The 6309-nt window shown below is 41.0% G+C and overlaps 1 pseudogene; it reads left to right on the top strand.

Moving 5' to 3' along the window:
* The first annotated feature begins 4420 nt into the window (after positions 1-4420).
* LOC133754855 (NIF3-like protein 1) lies at positions 4421-5550 on the top strand (annotated as a pseudogene).
* Positions 5551-6309: the final 759 nt, after the last annotated feature.

Raw genomic sequence — 6309 nt, 5'->3', positions numbered from 1 at the left:
TTTAAAATTTTCTCTTTTGATAAGTGCCTGTAGAGCAGCTCACATTGGTTGTCCAGAGAACCAGCTATACCCTGTGCTTTCTTATGCAGTCACAGAGTTTCCACAGTCTCAGCACACAGTCTCAGCACCCACTGTCAATGGGTGCAGAGGATTTGATCCACCTTGCTAGACTGTCTCATTCACAGAGAGGCAGAGACATTCCCAGAGCCTCGACAGTTTGAGCACTGGAGCCTGTGACATGTTGAGAGATTGGGGGGACCTCAGTAACATGTGGGTGCACAGACTCTAGTCAATTTGCCCAGCCAGACTCAAAGTCAATGGGAAACATGGAGTTTTCCTTCTGTTAGAATCTCTGGATCACACACATGCACAATAGTCACCAACCTAATGCTTCCTTCTCCCCATCAGTTGCAAGTTGCATGCACTCAAGCTGCTGCCACTGGTACTGTTAGAAGATGGCTTCTTGTCTCAGCCAGGTGCTGAGCACGTGCACAAGAGCTTCTGCATCTTCTGTTTCTGTCCAAAATGGTGCCCACCTTCTCTCAACTGATTATAGAGCACCATTGTTTAGTGAATGTAGTGAGAGAAACATGCCCCCCCCCTTGTTTTTTACTGGGTCGGCGGGTACACTTCCCCCCTCAGAGCTCCAGGCCAGACTCACGTCAAAGTCTCCCTATGTCTATATCACCAGTGGTATGAGTTGCTGCAGTCTGATCTCACCTCACTCTCCAAAGCTGGTGCTTTCTCCTCCTCTTGGCTGCTGGCATCCTGTTGTGTCTGTGTTCGTGCTGCATGTCTGCATCTTCCACACAGATCCATGGCATTTCTCTCCTGTAGAATTTCCACCACAGTTTTCTCTAACTCTTCCTAATAATGTACTTCCAACATTTTTTGAAACTAGTTACCACTAGTATATGTGCTTCCCTATTCCACCATCTTGGAATCATCCAACATGCATGCTTTTTATGGAATTTTAGGTATATAAAATCTGGAGATACTCTTGAAAAATGCTAACATGGCATCCCAAGGGTATCCCTGTATTAAGAGGAACATAGTTAATATCATTTAATTATTTTTCCATTGTTCAGTTGTTAGTGACACATGATCTTTCTTTGGAATTCTGTAATTTATTTGGATAATAATTCTTAAAATTATGTTATCGTTGCTAACTTTATTTTTTTTACAAAATCAGTAGCAAATGAATGTCTTCATGAAACTAAGTTGTGTTTAATCTTTACCAATTAATAAATTGTGAGTGCCCTTTCAAGAATGTCTTTCCAGCCTACAATCATAGGTAAAACACTATTCTTGCAGAGGGAGGTTTATTGTTTTTGTTCTTCCAGCTTGTATATCTGTTATTCTGTATACATTTCTATCATAATCTTGTTTTGCACAGTAGAATGTAGGTACAATCCTGACCAGTTCTCTCACTACCACCTTCTTTCATTTTCTCTTCCAGGTATAGTTCTATTGACTTCTACATGTCTACATGTTTCTAAGAACAGAGTAATTAATATATCTCAGTAACTTGCTTACTTCATCATTCCTCAGTTCATTTTACATTGTGCTTTAGGACCTTTATGAAAATTTGTTAATTAAAATGGAAAGGCAAACACAACATTCATCATTAGAGAATGCACATGAACAAGATAAAGTTGGCATGGTTATAAGACAATAGAGCCATGTAAGCTGACAGCAAATTAGTATCTTGTCTTTCTCCCATCCATGTACTAACCAGGCCTGACCCATCTTAGTTTCCAAGATCAGATGAGATTGGGGGTGAGAGGTTCAGGGTGGTATGGCTTCAGACAGTCTCTTGTCTTTCTGATGCTATAGCAAAAAGACATATTTGTTACATTTCAAATTAAAAATTAAGAGGAAATTTGCTAAATACCTATGAGATGTATTCTGAAACAGAACATTTATGAGTCATAAAGATGATGTTGTGCATAGTGTTTTAGTTCAAGGCTGGAAATAAACACTCAATATGCTGCAGAGCCAAGAATTATCTAGTGTTAAAACATAAACAGGGGTCAGTGCAATGGCTTAGTTGGTTAATCCTCTGCCTGTGGTGCCAGTATCTCATATGGGCACTAGAACCCATATGGGTTCTAGTCCTAGTTTCTCCTCTTCCAGTCCAGCTTTCTGCTGTGGCCCAGGAAGGCAGTGGAGGATGGCCCAAGTGCTTGGGTCCCTGCACCTGCATGGGAGACCAGGAGGAATCAACTGGCTGATGGCTTCAGATCAGCACAGTGCCATCCGTAGCTGCCATTTGGGGGCTGAACCAACAAACAGAAGGAAGACCTCTCTCTGTCTAACTCTACCTGTCAAATTAAATAGGTTATTTAGGTTATTTTGGAATTGCTAAAACAGTATGATCTTTGAGAGCTTTTTGGAGCCTGTACTTATATGATAAGACCAGGAGTGTGTGGAGGACAGAATCTATTGTGTGGCCTTAAATAATTCTCCATGCATTTCTCTAAGTCTATTAATGTAGGTTGTGCAGACACTTTTTAATGTTATATTTTCAGGCAAATCATTCTATTATACATTTGAATTTTAACCTACTCAAATTAGTCTTAATTGAAGCCCTGAAACACCAGTAACATAAATTATAGTCAGAGCCAAAGGCTATTCTCTAATCATTGTATTAATTGAATCTTTTGTCATGTCTAAAAAATATTTTTATCTTCAAGAGAAAGGGAGCTAGGCAGAATGAGACATAAAGGTAGAGAGAGCACTTTTTTGCATTAGTGCATTCCTCAACACCCACAGCAGCCAGACCTGGGCCAAGACTGAATACAAGAGCCAGAAATGTAGTCCCAGTCTCTCAGAGGTATGATAGAAGCCTAATTAATTGATTCTGGAAGTCACATCCAGGCACTCTAAAGTAGAACCAGGATTTCTTAATGGGCATCATAGGCCAGCATCATAGGCTAATCCTTCAGCCTGCGGCACCAGTACTCTGGATTCTAGTCCTGGTTGGGGTGCCAGCTCTGTCCCAGTTGCTCCTCTTCCAGTCCAGCTCTCTGCTGTGGCCCGGGAAGGCAGTGGATGATGGCTCAAGTGCTTGGGCCCCTGCACCACATGGGCGACCAGGAGGAAGCACCTAGCTCCTGGCTTCAGATTGGCACAGTGTGACGGCCATAGTGGCCATTTGGGGGTGAACCAATGGGAGGAAGACCTTTCTCTCTGTCTCTCTCCCTCGCTGTCTAACTCTGCCTGTCAAAAAAAAAATAGGCATCATAACAACTACACTAAATGCATAATGCCCATTTAAATGTTTTTCTTTGTCATATTTGAAAGTACTATATATGATTTTCCCCTGGTAATTCCTCTCTGTTTCTATCAGAACTCCACTGATGGTTTCTTGTATTTTCCTCCTGAAACCATCTGCATTCTCCTTAACATTACCCATCTAGGTATTCCCTCTAATCTCCCATTCATCCCAATCTCTGATTCTGCCTGACTAATTTTGCCATCTGTAATCAGACACTTCTCTTTCCAGTATGAACATCTTCCATGACCTTTAGACTATAGTTCCTTCTCCATCTTGAATGCTTCTTTGCAGCTGTTCAAATAATACCTCACATTTGATGAATCTCAAACGAAACCTGCAGCATTCGTTCTTTTTCATTTGTATATGGTATTAGTACAAGCCAGCCATGTCTTAAATCAACATAATGGGGTTTTTGTTGGACTCCTCATTTTCTATCAGGTCTAATTTCAGATCTTTCTGTTTCTTTGCCTTTAAATTTGTAAACTCATTTTTTTCATTACTTGATTTTATTTTTACACTAGGTGGACAGAAAGCAATCCTCCTTAATAAAGTTGACAATTAGCTTCACTCAGAACATTTTTAGCAATGCATGCTAAAAAATTCATCTCACAAACTGTTCTGCAATCCAAATATACAACAACTTGAAAAAACGATGTTTAGAAAACAAAAGCCAATGTAAAAAGACAGATTAAAGGCTATGGAGATGCCGGCGCCGCGGCTCACTAGGCTAATCCTCCACCTTGCGGCGCCGGCACACCGGGTTCTAGTCCCGGTCGGGGCGCCGGATTCTGTCCCAGTTGCCCCTCTTCCAGGCCAGCTCTCTGCTGTGGCCCAGGAGTGCAGTGGAGGATGGCCTAAGTGCTTGGGCCCTGCACCCCATGGGAGACCAGGAGAAGCACCTGGCTCCTGCCATCGGATCAGTGCGGTGCGCCGGCCGCAGCACGCCTACCACGGTGGCCATTGGAGGGTGAACCAATGGCAAGAGGAAGACCTTTCTCTCTGTCTCTCTCTCACTGTCCACTCTGCCTGTCAAAAATAAATAAATAAATAAATAAATAAATAAATAAATAAATAAATAAAAATTTTAAAAAGGCTATGGAGATGTACCTGGACTCAAATTGAGTTTTGCCCAATTGCTGTATGTTGTCATCTTGCTTATGCCTGGTCCCCATGACAGTCTGGTTTATGTAATCTCTGAACTGCAATTCTTCCTGTTCCTTCATGGGTCTGAAGACTCTCATTTCCTCCTTGAATGACTTTGCATCCCTGTCTTCTGCTGAGAGTTGGGACAATATTGGATTGCTGGTGGAACCAAGCCCACCACAAACTATAAATACATTCTTCCTGACCAATGACTTGACTGAGAAGGTGATGGAGGAGGCTCTGCATAAGAAGGCAGATCTCATCTTTTCCTACATTCCACCTATTTTCCTACACATAAAACATATTACCTGGATGTCCTGAAAGGAGCGCCTGGTGTTCTGGGCTTTGGAGAACAGAGTTGGCATCTACTCTCTTCACACAGCCTATGATGCTGCACCCCAGGGATTGAAAAAGTGGTTTTCCAAAGGGCTTAGAGCCTGCACATCCAGGCATACATATCCTTCCAAAACTCATGGCTATCCTATAGAGGGTACCACTGAGTACAAGTCAACATTAAGCATACCCAAGATATGGACAAAGTTGTGTCTGCAGTGAGAGAAGTTGAAGGTGTTCCTGTCACTTCTTTTTCTGCTAGGATTGATGAAGAGAAAAATAAGGATCAGCCTGAATTGTACTGAGAAGACTTTGATACAGGTTGTGGCTCAGCTCTCTCAAAACAGATAACTTTACCAGAGAACTGAAATTCTGTCACTGCAGAAGCCTTTGCTCTACATACTGGAATGGGTCAATCATGCACCCTGGATGAATCTGTTGCCCTGGCAACCATGATTGATCAAATCAAAAGACACCTCAAACTAACTCATATTTACTTAGCTCTTGGGGTATGAAGGACCTTAGCATCATGAGTCAAAGCTGTGGCCCCATGTGCTGGTTCTAGGAGCAGCATCCTGCAGGGTGTGGAAGAAGACCTGTACCTCACAGGTGGAATGTCCCATTATGATAGTCTGGATGCTACTTCCTAAGGAATAAATGCCATCCTCTGTGAACACAGTAACACTGAATGATGCTTTCCTTTTGACCTTTGTGATATTCTGGGTGCCCACTTGGAGAATAAGATTAATATTATCCTGTCAGAGATGGACAGGGATCTTCTTTGTGTGGTATAAGGCATACAGAAACATCAAGATGATACAACCTACAGATTGCATCTCCACTCATGTGGATGTGTAACATAAGTCAGTGGAGTTGATATATCATTCTGGAAGAGTATCTTAAGATGCATGAGGATGCTTCAAAAAGTTCATGAAAATGTTTATTTTGAGAAAACTGTATAGATTAAAGAATTCACAAAATAAACAACTTTTAACTCCATTTTCTGCAAACCTTTTGAACTGCCCTTATATTATCTTTTCTAGTGTATCTGGTTCAACAAATGTTTTATAGTTCATAAGGAAATAACTGAACTACCATAATGAAGAGCAAATATTAAGAAAGATCAACTAAAATCAGTTTACTAAAGATTCTTGGGAAGTAACCAAGTAATTCTCTCCTTAGTTTAATTTTAGTTGGGATATATTAACCTAGATGTCTCTGCCATTGGTTAGTTTTAAAATGTCCTTTAAAACTTGGAATTGAACACCTATTTTTAGGCAGTAGCCAGTTTGGGATGATATGGTCTGTCTCTGTGTCCGTGTTCTGTAGATCCACCTAAATTCCAGTCTTTCACCTCAGTTTTAGAATCAACATGAGATTTATTAGGAGGAATTTTTAAAAATATGATTGCTATTCATATTACTATGTCTTTATTGCTTTTCATTTTATAAAAATAAACCAAATTATAACATTAGTCCAAGCCCTAATCCTTACCCTAGCCCTAGCCCTTGCCTTAGTCCTAGCCCTAACCCTAAACCTAATCCTAGATCTAA

Source organism: Lepus europaeus, unplaced genomic scaffold (genome assembly GCF_033115175.1).
Source record: "Lepus europaeus isolate LE1 unplaced genomic scaffold, mLepTim1.pri SCAFFOLD_29, whole genome shotgun sequence".
In the NCBI taxonomy this organism is placed as follows: domain Eukaryota; kingdom Metazoa; phylum Chordata; class Mammalia; order Lagomorpha; family Leporidae; genus Lepus; species Lepus europaeus.
This window is presented reverse-complemented; position numbering and strand designations above follow the sequence as displayed.